At 36.3% G+C, this 16,601-nt stretch overlaps 1 protein-coding gene across 5 annotated transcripts in view; it reads right to left on the minus strand.

Moving 5' to 3' along the window:
* Positions 1 to 239: 239 nt before the first annotated feature.
* The window catches only part of LOC132178763 (histone-lysine N-methyltransferase ATX2), a 40,091-nt gene continuing 23,729 nt past the window's right edge, over positions 240 to 16,601 (minus strand). For 2 of the 5 annotated variants that reach the window (XM_059591297.1, XM_059591299.1), the window contains exon 25: positions 13,154 to 13,468. The gene's annotated coding sequence lies outside the window, so the exon portion shown is untranslated. Of the gene's footprint in view, positions 561 to 2,155; positions 2,296 to 5,711; positions 5,756 to 13,153; positions 13,469 to 16,601 lie in introns of those variants that run through there. The other 3 variants (XR_009439857.1, XR_009439855.1, XR_009439856.1) reach the window with 3 other exon arrangements.

Consider the following 16,601-nt stretch of genomic DNA (forward strand, 5'->3'; position numbering starts at 1 on the left):
ACTAATTCCATACACATACAACACATTCTGCTAGAAATATATAGAGAAACCATCCACCCTGGATCAAAGCATTGGGGCTCTAAATAATATGTAAATGATCTTCAGAAAAAAAAATGTACTAGATACTAAACATTTTACTGAGGAGAATTAGACTTCCCTGGCCCTAATGTAGAGCAGCTCACCAACGCAATTGATTAGGTGAAAACAAAATTTAAAAAAGAAATAAAACGTGAGAGACAGGTCACTGAAAGCTTCAATGATCAATAATTATTTTATAACATTATAATTGCATTTTTACAAAAGTTATGCCATTGGCATAAACAAATGTATGCCTATGGTAGAAGTTTAAGATAAACCAAAGTACTTCTTGAATCATGGAAATTAAAATTTTGTTAGAATTTTTTCTGACACCATTCTCAAGTTAGTTCAGACCAAAAAAGATCAGAGCACTACAACCCTATCTGCATTGATCAAATTACAGATGATGAGCAGATTGTTGGGAGGAAACGATCTGTCTTCAGAAGGATCTCAGATGAGCCTATTTTTATAATGAGAAACTTCTGCAAAAGGAAAAGGGAAGAAGCATCAGTACAGAGAACATGGTGAGCTAGTCAAGAGATATCAGCCATGGAAAAGCAGGAAGGACCAGGACTAGACACATAGGGAAAGGGTTGCAGCCATCCCTACGTAGACAAGATAAATGACATGAACCAATATGTTAAGCTGGAAAATGTGTTTTGGGAGGTGTGACGTAAAGGTGAAAAATATTTTGTATTTTGAGTTGTTTGTCAATGTATTTGTCTTAAAAATAAATTACAATCCTATGTAATTTATTATTTTGAAAAATGTGTCACTATCTTATGCAATTGTGACACATCATTTGGGGAGTAAATTTTGGAAAAAAAAAAAAAAAAATCGGAAGTGTAGAACTCCTAAAAAAAATTTGGGAAGTGTAACACTTCTAAATTGAACTTTCTATTGAATTGAGATATTCACTTATTAATTCAAGATTGGGGCCAATCACAATTTTCAAAGTGTAATAGTTTCAAAGCTCTTCATACATGTCCCAAGTGATGATGCCAAAATGTGCATTACCAACTGCCGCATTCTTTCCCTCCGAATCCTTCCACTTTTGGGAGAAAAAAAGTGGCCAAGTGGCTTCTCACTTCCTGCTTTAACAATTTTAGCTCCCAACTGAGGAACTGCACCTACGTTTTCCCTCTTCCTATCACTCAATCCCTCCATCTCACATCAATTATGGCCTTTACTTGGTGCCTAAACTAAATGGGTGCCACGACAGAACCTTGTAAAAAATATATAGGCTCTAACATGTATGTAGATGCATCTGTTCAATATATGAACCATTAGCAATGTATGTGCCTTCAGATTTTGATATGCCCAATATCCATTTGTAATGTACAGGTTATTGTTTGTGGGTGACAACCAGCTAAATTGGTAGCAGCCTCTTGTCAAGAGGCTGGGGATTGAATCCCTCCTACACCAAGGGAGGTAGATTTTAAGAGGACTGTCTCTTGTTGCATAGTCCATACAATGGACCGAAAAAGGAAAAACGTATGGGCTTGTGTTTTGATACACTTAGTGATTCGATTTCTTAACAAGGATCAAAATTGGAATATATTCCTTGGATAAGTACAACGTAGACTGACCCTGTTCACAAGGGTCATTTAGGGTTCTCGACAAAAAGAAGCAATGACTGCAAAGTCCCATTTCATCCCACATTGTGTGCAGCTTAATGATTTTCACTTCTCATTGCATCTAAAACTTTGGATTATTTCTTAGTATTTCACCACTCCACAACATATTCTCTTTTAACAAAACATATTTTTCCAATTAAAAAAAATGACCTATAACTATGACTACAGGTGAGAGGTGTTAGTCTTCATTATACACTAATAAATGTAGTTATCTTTCACAGCCACAGTTATTCTCTCTCCCAATTGTTTACATAATCAATTAAGAATCTAGATGCAGCATAAATCAATTACTGTTATTCTGACAAAGCAGGACATAATGTACAAGGTATAAACTTATTTCATGACTTGTATACCCAAACTAGAATCAAGCAAATCTTAAGGAAATTCCATAAACAAAGAGACATGAGAGGACAAAAAGATCTGATATAATGTTTGCTTACCTCTCTCATTCTCCTCTCCAATCTATTAATTCAGTGCGAGGTTCATATAGCTTTGCTGCTCGCTCTTCTGATTCAATGTCATTAACTACACCTCGGCATCTTGGGAAGCCACAATAACATGCTCATCAATTGCAAAAAATCTGTAATACAAAGATAAAAAAGTTCAGCACCTAAAGAAAAAACGAAAGAAAACAGCATTTGGACATGAAAAAAACCTATAATCATATATATGTGAGTTCCTCCCATCTCTTAATCTCTCTCTTTTCAAATATAATTATATGCTCGTCACCGTTGACACTTATAACTCTTGAATAGCAATTTGGCAGCACAGAAGAAAAAATACAATAGGTAAGCCAGTAACAATCTAAAATCCAGATCCCCCTACCAAAAAATATATATTAATTTGTGTGGCATTGCTTCCACTAAAAACTCAGTATACATGTAACATTAGAGCACCATAAAGTTCTTCATGACAAGTGAATGGCCAGACAAAAGTAAAGAATGAAAGCAAAGAATGAATGGGGATTTCACTTTGCTGAAAAAGAATTTTTTAAAAAAAAAACCAGCCAAAACACAAAATAAAATAAAATCTCAATGAAGCTATTAAGGTTGTAAGTTTGATCAGGTTGTTGTTCAAATTGCATCTAACCCAGTGTTCCACAAGAGAACAAAGCACATTGAAGTTGCTTGTATTTCATTCAGGATAAAATATTGAGTTGAGATATTTCTATATTTTTTGTACAATATGGAGATCAACTTGTTGATGTGTTTGCCAAGTCTCTTTGTCATGGTGACTAGAAATTGTCTGTTTCAAGCTGGGCTGATATGATATATTTGCTCCAGTTAAGGGGGAGTGTTAAGAATAAATGGTGAAATAATATGTAATTTCCAAAATAGAATAGGGAGTGATGTGTAAACCTTCTAGAAGAAGGTCATGTGTCCTAGTGAGTTGTCCCTATGGCTGTCATAAAATATTCTTGTATTTTGGCTTTATTAATGAATGAAGGAAGAGGAATGAGCTACATAAAATCAGTAGCTCCATCATAGTTTTCCATCAATTACAGTCGCATTCGACCAAATTATTTTCAGCTTAGATCCCAAAAACATTTGTCTTAAAATCCCTACCCTAGGAATAATCAAAGGGGCCTAGCTAATCAAGTCCAAGTCTTAGCACACTAAACCAAGTTCATTAGAGGTATGTTGACTAAATTGTCTACATTTACTAGTCTTTCTGGGAAACAAACTGTTCATATCAGTAGAAGTAAAAAAGCACCACCCACCATCAAGGAGGTACTGGTGTTTGTGCTTTGACTTAGGTGTTCATGGTTCATTGCATTTAGAGTTTCATTCATCATCCTAGGGCATGTCATGTACACATGCATGTTCATTCATTTTGTATGTTTTTTATTTGTTTTTGCATTTCATCTTAGTGTATTTTTCATTTTTATTTTGGATTAATTTCAAATTCTAAAAAAAAAAAAAGTGTCTTTCTTGAATGCTCAAAACTCCTTTTTTGAACTTAAAGCTTAGATATCAATAAGTGAATTCCTTGCATGTGAATAATGTAAGAGGAGTTTTTTTTCTTGGAGTCATTTTACACAATGGTGTATAAGTAGTGCATAAAGAGTAGCTAATGCTTGTATCTATTTATGCACACCTTTCAAAATGAATTTCAGTTTGGTTGCACGTGTGAGTGTTTAGTACCATTCGTGAGGATAGTATAATCTTGAGGGTTAAATTGACCATAAACTAGATGACCTTCGGACTTGTTCTAAATTGAGCTACCCTTATCATTAATGCACACATGCACTATAGAAAAAGTTGAACATTATTAGCATGACCAAAAATAGAGATTCTTATGTTTCTATAGAAAAATATGATGTTCATGCTGATGCAAAAGGCGAACATTCAAACTAGAAAAATAATGTTTAGACCCCAAACACTATAACCAACAAACACAACGCAGTAATATATCTCAAAATAAAAATTCCGCAAAGTTTAAGATAATCTAACCACCAAAAACAAATCAAACATCAAATACCAATGTTTTAGTTGATAAAGAGGAAAAGCTTTGACACTTTAAAGGAAAACCTCTCTAGGACAGCCAAACCCAAAAAATACTAAGAAGAATAATTATACAGACAAGACACTTACGACCCTTATAGTTCTAGACTCTGAGCACAAATGAGCTCTTCATTCACCTCTCACTGGTTAGACTTCTTATACTTTCCTTATTGACCTACCTGTAGACTTTCGTTGATGAATAGTTGATACAACAACACCATGGTTTGATCAAACTCCAAGAGTCTTCACTTCAAGTGAACAACCTCTTGGAACACAATCCTAAGATACCCATGTATGAGTACAAAAAATATAAGTGCTTGGTAACACCAAATTCTCTGAACTCCTATGAAGCTTCTTGAAAAACGTGCAAGAGATACATCAAAGAATGTCCAGAACAACCTTTAAAAAAGACTTAGGTCCCATTTGGTTTGTAGAATAGACCCCAAGAAGCCATTCTTTCATTTTGTAAAGATCCATTCCTAGGAATAACTATTCCTTTACAAAGAAGAATAACTATTCCTCTAAAAAATTAGAATAGCTATTCCTAAGGGAATAGACCGAGTTTTCCAAAAAAACTATTTTGTTTTTTTTTTTAAGTTTTCTTTCAAACTTAAAAATTAAATAATAAATAATAAATTAAGAAAAATGTTAAAGGTGTGGGTGGCCGCGCCACCCCCGATTCACACTAGCGGTGGCTGTGGCCACCCTTGACGGCACCTAGGGGTGGCGCCAACCACCCTTGGAGGGCTCTAGGAGTGGTTGTGGCCAACCTGGATTCTTAACAGGGGTGGGATGGCAGTGCCACCCCAAGGTTTGCTGTGGATGGTTGGTGGCTACCCAACGTTCAAGTTTTTTTTTTTTTGGAAAAATCAAAAATCATATGAACTTTTTAGTAATTTTAGTCAAATTTCAATTATGAAATATGTGTGGCCACCAAACTGAAGAATATGAATAAGTATTTCATTCCATCATCCTCCATTTTCAGTAATGACAACATGATTAGGGTTTCAAGCCTAACATGCCTTCATCTCTGGAGAGCGACGCACATGGTAGGGAACATGCACTCTCGAATCTCCATCATGTTCGAATATGTGACATCCATGTTCGAACATCACTTCCAGTGATGCTTGCTGACTTAGGCATGTTCCCTAGCATGTCCAGACATGTTAGAGAACATGTACTCTCATGTTTAGCCCATGTTCGAACACTAGTCTTCAATAATTGAGTATGTCCGAACACTAGGGAACATGACAAAGATCATGCGCTCTCAGGTCTGGACAATGTCCGGACACCAACTGCAGTACATATCTTCTTGAAGCATTCTCCACCATCTTCAATACAAACCCAAGTGTAGCAACTACCCATGTCCCAATAAACACAACATGTATTGGACACCGAATGAGCCAACCAAAGCACCTAACAAATTTTCTTTTTGACCATTTAGCGACAAAATTATGAATTACAAATTTCCCCCCAAAACTCAAAAACTAACCTACCAAACCACAAATAGGTATGACATAGTCTTGATTGAAATTCCTGAAACACTGAACAAACTCATTAAGCGCATAGGAATAAAGCAAGTATTGAAATAGTCCAAAAATTCAAAATTCAAAACATGCTGCAAAATTTCAATACCAACAAAAAAAATTGATAGACAAAATATTTCATACATTGATACGCCATGATATGAAACATATAAATCTATCCCATCATCCATAATAAATACACCAAATTGAATAATGTAAAAAAACATTAAATCAATCAATCATGATAGATACACCAAAGAACAATTCAGATGAATATCAATTTGCACACACCAAGAAAGATATATCATACTCCATCAGACGCCTTGTAAGTATGAAAACATTACCCACATCAGACTCATTGTGTGAGATATATTCAAGAAATATCAATTAGGAATTGATGAATGCAACATGTCATCTTATGACTAAGAACTTCAAAAGGGAGGAGCACAAAAACAACAATACAAATTAGGATGCAACAAAAAACACAACACAAAAACATGCCAAAGGACAACCAACGCAACATGGCAACCCTTCCTAGACATGTATGGTGAACTTTAACTAAGTTCACAGACCCCAATGGCTTGCTTCAGAGACCCAAAGCGATGACCATCCAATGCTTTGATAAATAGCTCAGCCAATTAGTCGCCGGTGGACACAAACTCCAATGCAATTGATTTATTCTCAACCAAACCACGAATAACATGACACCTAACATCAATGCGCTTGGTCCAAGAGTGCGCACATGATTCTTTGAGATGTTGATTGCACTTTTGTTGTCACAACAAATCATCACAGTGTCTTGATCAAATCCATAGTCCGCCAACAGTTTCTTCATCCACATATATACTCTACTTCAACAATGGAAATAGAGACAAAGTTTTGTTTTTTGCTCATCCATGCCACAAGATTTGCCCATGCACAAAAGCATCAGCGAGAGTTGCTTTTCTTATCAGCAACATTGCTAGCCTAATCAACATCTACATAGCCAACCAGATCCATATTGGTATCTCTAGAATACCATACGCCATAATTCACTGTAGCCATGTGAGATTCCTTGCTGAAAATTATAGCTCAAAACTCCAATAACACCTAGAAGGGGAGTTGAATGGGTGTTTATAAAAATAACGCAAAATTTAAAAATAAGCACCCAAACAAACTTTCACCAAATATAATGAAAGCAATAAATCAATCAACACAAGTAATTTAATAACAAAATGGAAACCTTTTGAAGAACTCTTCAAAAGTAAAACCACTCCAAGATAGTCAAACTCATGAAATCAATTCGCTATAGAAGAATGAAAATATAAGTTCACAATTACGAAATCTTTGAAGTTTACACTTTCTTGCATTAGACAAATGATTCGCTTGTCTATTACCGTAGTAGTTTCCTTAAAATGTCTGGAAAATTCTTCTACTTGACCTCCGAGAAACTTCAATTATTATTGATGAACGGTTGTGGTTTACAACAAAGACTCTAAGATAGGAGCAATTCAAAGCAAAAAAAAAAACCGAAATTTTCTTTCTTAGCATGTGAAAAAAAAAAAAAAAAAAGGCTCTTTGTTCTTTGGAAATATTGCCTCCAATCCCCATAAAAATCATGCTCCAAAAGCCTTTACATAGACTTGACAAAGTTGCCATAAAATCTTAAAGTTGGTTACCTTGTAGATTTTTGGCTCCTGCTCAAAATGGTTAATGCCCAGTTCAAACTGGAACAAGTTTTCTGTGATCCAACTTTCAGTCTTCTCTTTACAGCCCGTTCTGACCCCTTAATCTTTGGAATTGGAAACTTTTCATGAAAAACAAAATTTTAGCATTTTGAATTAGCTTTCTAATGCCACCAAGTTTACGTACATCGGATTTCAAAATAAAAAGTTATGATTGTTCTCCTCTAGCAAGGTCAATGTTGGAACTACCAATTCAAATTGAAATAGGACGGGGAATAGAACTGCCAAAATACATCAAAGTATTTTGGGCACCGAATTAGCCAACGCTAAAAACATAACACTAGGGATTTGCCTGAAACCTCGCACAAACTCTAACATATCTGGTCTACTAGCAATGATAGAAAAGACTCCTAATCATACTTTGATAAAGTGTTTGATCAACACTTTTATGTGCTAGATCTGCACCAAGTTCGGTACTTGTGCTCATGGGAGTGCGTGCATGGCTCCTTCCATTCAATTTAAATCTCTTGACAAGATCCTTAGCATACTTGGATAGGGATATGAACATGCCTTCTTTAGATTGCTTGACTTGAAGGCCCAAAAAGTAAGTAAGCTCTCCAATCATACTCATTTCTGAAGCAAAATCATGAGCATGAGAATCGATCGTGGCCCCAAACACAATGTCATCCAAGTATATTTGGTCAATCAACAGATGATTCCCCTTTTTTCTGGGAAAGAGGGTTCGGTCAGTATGTCCTCAAAAAAACCCACGGTCCAAGAGAGGCCATGAGCATCTCATACTATGCTTAAGGCGCTTGCTTTAACCCATAAAGTGCCTTTTTTAACTTGATGGCATGATCTAGATGATAATGGTCAATAAATGATTTTGGCTAAGCCACATATACTTCTTCTTGCAGAAGTCCTTTCAGGAATGCGCTCTTCGAATCCATCTGATACAACTTGAACTTCATGTGACAAAAAATTGCAAAAAGAAACTGTATAGACTCAAGGCGAGCAACTGGGGAAAACATCTTGTCAAAATCAATACCCTCTACTCGAGTATATCCTTGTGCAACCAAACAAGCCCTGTTTCTCACAATCGTACCATGTTCATCAGATTTGTTCTTGAAGATCCACTTGGTACCAATGATGTTGTGGTCAGCCTAGGTCCTAGGCTCCAAACGAGGAACCTCTTCAAGGCGAGGGCCGTTTCGTGTACCCACTCACGTTGGATCAACCTCAAACCCATGCAAAGTACCCCCTTCACACAAATCAAGTAATACTCGAGCTTCAATAGCAGGCTGGCCCCTAAAACATTGTTCGCACTCAAGGGGATTCAAACCTTAGACCTAATGAGAATGACACCAAGACCAAGGTGCTTAACACTTGATCCAACCCCTTGGGATTTTTCAAATGAACACTTGAGAGTCTATTGACAGAATCCTTAGTTTCACTCAATTCCTTCTCAAGAATTGTGACCTTGTTCTTCAACAAAATGTTCACTTTGCAATGCATCACAAATCTCATGAGTTTTTTTGAAAAATCAGAGATCTAGCGTTCTCTCTCATGTCAATCTTTATGAGTTTTTTAAAACCTCTTTTGCTCATCTTTGATAATTTCTCAAATAGATTGTTGTTGTAAAACTACCCACCATTAACCTCTTTAGAGTCATCCTTAGGCAACTATACAGAGTAAGAGTCAAGAGACTCTTAGAGGTTTTTCAATGTTCTCACTTTTCATGCCATCGCTCACACCTAACACAACTTGCAAGGTTGATTCCATGATAGCAAAAGTCACACTCAGAAAATTAATTTCAACAGAGTGCACTAGCTCTGATTCCAATTCAAAAATATTGTTTAGACCCCAAACACTATGAGCAACAAACACAATGCAATAATATATCTCAAATAAAAATCCTGCAACGTTAAAGAATATCAAAGCACCAAAAACAAATAAAACATCAACACCAATTTCTTTGTTGACAAAGACGAAAACCTTCGACACTTCAAAGGAAAAATCTCTCTAGGGCAACCAAACCCAAGAAATTACTAAGAAGAATAATTACACAGACAAGCCACGTACAGCCCTTGTAGTTCTAGACTCTGTGCGAAGATAAGCTCCTCACTCACCTCCTTGCTTCCTCAGTAGGCTCTGGTTCCTTACTGGTCAGACTTGTTATGATTTCCTTACCGACCTTCAGGTAGACTTCCGTTGATGAATAATTGATGCAGCAACACCATGGTTTAATCAAACTCCAAGATTCTTCACTTCACACAAACAACCTCTTGCCACGCAACCCTAAGCACCATGTGTATGAGTACACAAAATAGCAGTGCTTAATACCACCAAGCACCGCATCGATTATGCACGGCAACGTCTAGACATAATTAGGGTTTCGTGCCTTCACGTCGCAAATGATTGGGAACATGCACTCTAGGATCTCCGCCACGTTCAGACATCACTTCAAGTGATGCATTCTGACATAGGCATGTTCTCTAACATGTCCAGACATGTTAGAGAACATGCCTTCTGACAGTCAGAATGCATCACTTGAAGTGATGTCCGAACGTGGACATGTTAGAGAACATGTACTCTCGGTCTAGCCCATGTCCGAACATCAGCCTTCAATAACTTAGCATGTCCAAACACGAGGAAACATGGCAAAGAACATGTGCTCTCAGGTCTGCACCATGTCTGGACACCACCTCCTGTTCTTGTCATCTTAAATCATTCTTCACCATCTTCAATACAAAACCTAAGTATATTTTTTTGAACAATGATAGGGGGAGTGATTTTATGTCCCTAGATCCTAGTATTTTGGTTTGACTGTTGACCTTTGGGAAGTACTTATTTGACACAAATGAGTTCATACACTAATACATGCAGCTTGACCCGCACACAAAATAAAGCTTTAAGCTCGCTCTTTTAAGTTGAAATAGATGTTGAAGGAGGAGATGCTTTCATAAAATTTAAGCATATTTACATCTTTATCTTAAGCCTTGTATTCCAAATCATGTTCTGTTCATGCATTTTTTTTTTTTTTTTGAGTGAAGCCAGGTCTTCCCATGTACACTTAACATGTCCATACAAGGGAAGGGGGAAGAGATTCAAACTAGTGACCTCCACTTCATGAGGTATGGTTCACAGCCGATTGAGCTACCCCTTGGGGACTATGTACACTTGGTTGTGTTTCAGCCTAAGTCATTCTTAGTTGTGCTTAGGTTTGCATAGCTAGCTCCATGCACTTTTTCACCACACACCCTACACTCTGTTTCCTTTATGTTTCTTGGTGTGTTGTTCTTCCCTTTTTATTACTGTTACTATTTTCACCTTTGTCATTTTGTGACAAAAGGAGGAAGTATTCATATGAGGAATAGGCTTAGGGGAAGATTTCTAGCTCATGTTTTATATGCATATTATTGATGTTATATTGTTTCTCCTCTGCATCTGTTCTTTATGCATTTAATGGTTGTGTGCATGTCTCAGGAAGATACGTTTGGTTCACCAACGTAATAGAAAGTAGTTCTGTTGTGCATGCACTTGTGAGGTTTGTGTCCCATATTTATAAAGTATAAAGAAAAATAGTACTTAATATACCTAAGTGGACCCAAGCCCATTAGCTTAGGCTTTTGGACTAGAAGTGGTGTCCTAATATGTATATCAATTTACTGTTGTTTCACTCCCTTGACGTCTATCTCGCCAACAATTGGTATTAGAGCCCATGGTTAGCTTCCTTTGCTGCAAATACAAATGTCTTGGTTTAACGCGTTTGGTTAGACTCCGTTAAAAAGACTATTGTTTCTCTTGGAGTGCTCATGACACTCTTGTGCGAGGGGGAGTTCAGTCAATGTGGAAGAGACATAGAAGTGATGGAAGATTTGTTGTGCACGCACTTGTGAGGTTTGTGTCCCACATTAATAAAGTATAAAGAAAAATAGTACTTAATATACCTAAGTGCACCCAACCCCATTAGCTTAGACATTTGGGCTAGAAGTGGTGTCTTAATATGAACATTAATTTACTCTTGTTTGGCAAATTCAAGTGTCAAAACGTGGGGGTTTCAAGTTGTATTTTGTAGTAGTTGAGTTAGGGTAGAATCTGGTTCAAGAATTCAATTTTATGAATGCAGTCTAGGATATTGATAATCCTGAACCCAGCAGACCTGTTAGAGTAAAATAGATTTAAATAGCTAGAATTTGTATTTCACAAAAAAATTCCAATCCAATGTTTACTAGGTCAAAAAGAATTGTCAATTGAAACTTGAAAATCTGGTGCAAAGACTTCAACCGACTCCCGGTCGATCGAACTTGTGCACCAAGTGTAATACTAAAACCTGAGAGTACGATCAACCACCGCTCTAGAAACATGCAGCAAATTGTTTCTCTCATAGCACGACTTTCATTGTTTATCCCAAGTTTTACCCTACCTATATAAGCCTTGTTTAACACGATTTTTCTATACGGATGTGCGGCCATTACATACCCTTTTAAGAGTGTGTAGCTATTCCGACCCTTTTGAGTGTTCTAAGCCTCATGAGCCAAAACAAAGATACCGATCTCTCCTTGTTAGTCTTAATCAAACCACAAAAAACCGTCAGTTATCGGAGCAAGTTCATTCGTAGAAGAGATTCCTAGAACCACCGTAGTGGCAGGCAAATCAGTCATTTGCTAGGGTTGCAAGCCTATATCTAATTACAAAGGTTTTGTAAGTATAGAGAGGCTGTAACAATTGTTCTTCTATAGTGGAATTCTTTTAGGGTTGGCTAACCTTTTTCGATTTTGGTTGTATAGGTTTTGAGACGAATGATATAGGCTTTATATAGTCTTCACCATAAAGCGTCATTTAGGTGATACGACACCTTTGTAAATGAATTGTTTTAATTTTCTTTTTTCTTTTTTACTATGAAGCCAGGTCGGGTCAAAAGGAGGAATTTTTTCTCCTCTTCCACCGTCCGACCCAAAGTGGTCGGAAATTAGTAACTTCTTTGGCCTCTTGATCTGGCCTTGTCGAATCCAACCCACGCAGGTCAAATGCGGGTGTGGGGCAGAATTTGAGTAAAATACACCCCTAATCCCATGCATGTCCATATAAATTGTCAAAAGTATCATGGCACGCAATGATGCTAAAGATAATAACAATTTATCAGTAAAATAAAATGGTATAGCTTATTCAAGCCAACCTTTACTAATTCCATACACATACAACACATTCTGCTAGAAATATATAGAGAAACCATCCACCCTGGATCAAACATTGAGGCTCTAAATAATATGTAAATGATCTTCAAAAACAAGAGTACTAGATACTAAACATTTTTTAATGAATTTTACAGAATCTACATCAACGTATTTTTGACATTTAATTCCTTTATGTTATATGCAAACGAAAAATTAGATAACCTAACAGACCCACCCATGAAGCATTCAGTTGTGAGCATGATAACCAATCGCATTTCACATAGTCAAAATATATGATCAACACCTATATAAGATGAAGATAAATGTTTCAATCCATCCAAATTTACCAGAATTACTCCCAATAAGAAAAAAAGGAAGAGAAAAAAATCAGAGACAGAATCACTGAAAGCTTCAGTGATCAATAATTACTTGGGGGATTTTTTTTTTTTTTTTTTTTTAACGAGGAGAATTAGACTTCCCTGGCCCAAATGTAGAGCACCTCACCTACGCAATTGATTAGGTGAAAACAAAATTTAAAAAGGAAATAAAACGTGAGAGACAGGTCACTGAAAGCTTCAATGATCAATAATTATTTTATACCATTCTAATTGCATTTTTACAAAAGTTATGCCATCGGCATAAACAAATGTATGCCTATGGTAGAAGTTTAAGATAAACCAAAGTACTTCTTCAATCATGGAAATTAAAATTTTGTTAGCATTTTTTATGACACCATTCTCAAGTTAGTTCAGACCAAAAGAGATCAGAGCACTACAACCCTATCTGCATTGATCAAATTACAGATGATGAGCAGATTGTTGGGAGGAAACGATCTGTCTTCAGAAGGATCTCAGATGAGCCTATTTTTACAATGAGAAACTTCTGCAAAAGGAAAAGGGAAGAACCATCAGTACAGAGAACATGGTGAGCTAGTCAAGAGATATCAGCCAAGGAAAAGCATTGAGTTGGAAGGACCAGGACTAGACACATAGGGAAAAGGTTGCAGCCATCCCTATGTAGACAAGATAAATGACATGAACCAATATGTTAAGCTGGAAAATGTGTTTTGGGAGGTGTGATGTAAAGGTAAAAAATATTTTGTATTTTGAGTTGTTTGTCAATGTATTTGTCTTGAAAATAAAAAGACAAAACATAGAAAACAAAAACACAAACTCCCAACACGTCCAGAGGTTTACTGTGTATAGTTAATTACTGGCACAATAAAAATGCAAATATTGCTTCAAAACAAACTTCAACTTGGAGAAAAATGATCTCATTATTTTGAACAAATTTCAATACTTCTCCAGTTCAAATAATTTTGACTAGACATTTCCGAAGTAGACAAAAAAAAAATGCTACACTTCCCAAAACTTTTCTCCAAAATTTGCTTCCCAAATGATGTGTTACAATCCTATGTAATTTATTATTTTGAGGGGAAAATACATTTTACCCCCCCTGAACTATCCACCCATTCACTTTTAACCACAATGTTTAAAAAGTGACACTTTACCCAAACTTCCAAATTGTTGCAATTTGACTATTCTGACTTTTTTTTTTTTTCCAAAATACCCCCATCCCATGTTAAAAAAATTAAAATTAAAATTAAGGGATGGCCGGCCACCCCAGTTGGGCCTGAGGGTAGCTTTGGCCACCCCAGACCGGCCACCCCTTAATTTTTAAATTTTTTTAAAAAAATTGGGATGAGAGCATTTTGGAAAAAAAAAAAAAAAGAAGTCAAAATGGTCGAATTGCAACATTTGGAAGTTTGGTGGGGGGGGAGGAGGAGGAGGGGTAAAGTGTCACTTTTTAAACATTGAGGTTAAAAGTGCAAATAAGTGGATAGTTCAAAGGGGTAAAATGTATCACTATCTCATGAGATTGTGACAGATCATTTGGGGAGCAGATTTTGGAAAAAAACAAAATGGGAAGTGTAGCACTTCTAAATTGAACTTTCTGTTGAATTGAGATATTCACTTATTAATTCAAGATTGGGGTCAATCACAATTTTCAAAGTGTAATAGTTTCAATGCTCTTCATACATGTCCTAAGTGATGATGCCAAAGTTGAGAAGTAGAAGTAGACAACTTCGCCAGCCAACAATAAGCTCTCCCTGACTAGGTAAAATATTGACATGAGTAGACCAAGGAGTAACTTATTCACATTTGAAGTCAGGGATTAAGTTAACACTCATATAAATATGTAAGGATAAATTTGTAAAACTCACTAAAATTTATTACTTACAAAATGAGTTTCTCACTAAATAAGGAAACAAGAAAGAACTAGGAAAGCTGAGAAAGCAAAGCATGTGAAGTACTTTTTAGTGGTGGCAACTAAAAGCCAAATAGAAATCAAATTACCATGCAGCACGCATGTTGATTTGGATCAAGCGCAATACCCACCGAGTGCAATAACTCTTATCTGGGCCATTTTAAATGACATAACTGTCATTTTCCTTCGCAAAAGAGAAGTTTGCGTTTTTGTTTTCTCCTTTGGGAAAAATATCTTGTGTGATAGAAAAATTTGGGTGTATAGGGGCTTTGGCTTCTCAATGATTTTCTTTTCACTATTTTGTATTCTATCTTTACTAGTGAATTTCTTTGTGGTCGTCTTCGCCAGTAAACGTACCTTACATTGAGAGAACCACATAAATTTTAGTATTTCTATGTGTGATTATTTTATCTTATTTATCATAATTATAGTCCTTTGCACAACAACTCGTATCAGAGCCAAACTTGGTATTCAGATTGACGATACAATAAATATGGCAAGCACCAAGTATAGAGTAGAGAAGTCTAATAGCAAGATCAATCTCTTCTTGGCAAAGCAGGATGAAAAATCTTTTGATTCATCAATGAGTTTACAAAGCATTATTGGGAAATGCAAAAAAAAACCCAAAAGATGGATGATAATGAGTGGAAAGAGATGGATGTCAAGGCAGCCGATACAATCCGTCTTAATTTGTCAGATAAAGTTATTCATAATATGATTGATGAGGAGAAGGCAGAAATTAGAGTCTTTGTATGGCAAAAAATTTGACAAATAAGTTGTACGTGAAGAAGCAATTATATAAATTACAGATGGAGGAAACTATTTGATCTGCTTGAGCACCTCAACAAGTAAACATGTTGAATACACAGTTGTTAAACTTTGGAGTGAAGATTGAAGAGAAGATAAAGTAATACCACTTTCCCCTTCATATGATCACCTGGTTACAACATTATTGTTTGATGGGGTTGTAAGGACTAACTAATGCTAGATATGTTCCAGACCATAAAAAAATCCTAATATCCTTAGGCACATTAGATCATTCGGGCTTTAGTTATTCAGCCAAAGATGGAGTTATGAAAATAATTAAAGGTGTTTTGGTGGCAATGAAAGGGAAGAAAATTGGCAATTTGCATAAGTTACTCGAGATCACACTTACAGGTGGAGTTGCAACGTCCACTTCGTCAAAACCAAATAATAATGATTCAATTTTGTGGCATATGTGGTTTGATCATTTCGGCAAATGCAATGTGTTTGAGCTTCGCAAGAAGAATTTGTTGAATAGTGTTAAGTCATGCAAATTGGGATTCTACAAGTACTATTCACTTGGATATTTGGGGACCAGTAGCAATATCTTCAAACGAAGGTGCATATTGTTTTGTCAATCTAATTAGTTATGGTGGAGTCTAAATTTGGTAGTTCATGGGGTGAGTGGTGTTCCCTTGAGCCATCGTGAGCATTTGGGGTGGGGCGTTGGAAGAATATCAAGAAAGACTAGATGAAATTTTCATGTTAGATCAAATTTGAGGTAGGTGATGGTTCTAAGATTAGATTTTGGCATGACCAATGGTGTGGAGATATGGCACTAAAAGCAGCTTTTCCAGTATTATTTGGTATTGCTCGTGCTAAGGATGCCTCTTTTGCAGCTCATTTGGAGTCTTTGCTTCCTTTTCCAGGTGTTGCACTCGGCTAAAGTGAGAAGAAGTGAAGATAAAGTTGTGGTGGCTCTCTTCCAAAAGAAGGTTGTATC

Source organism: Corylus avellana, chromosome ca4 (assembly GCF_901000735.1).
Source record: "Corylus avellana chromosome ca4, CavTom2PMs-1.0".
Lineage (NCBI taxonomy): Eukaryota > Viridiplantae > Streptophyta > Magnoliopsida > Fagales > Betulaceae > Corylus > Corylus avellana.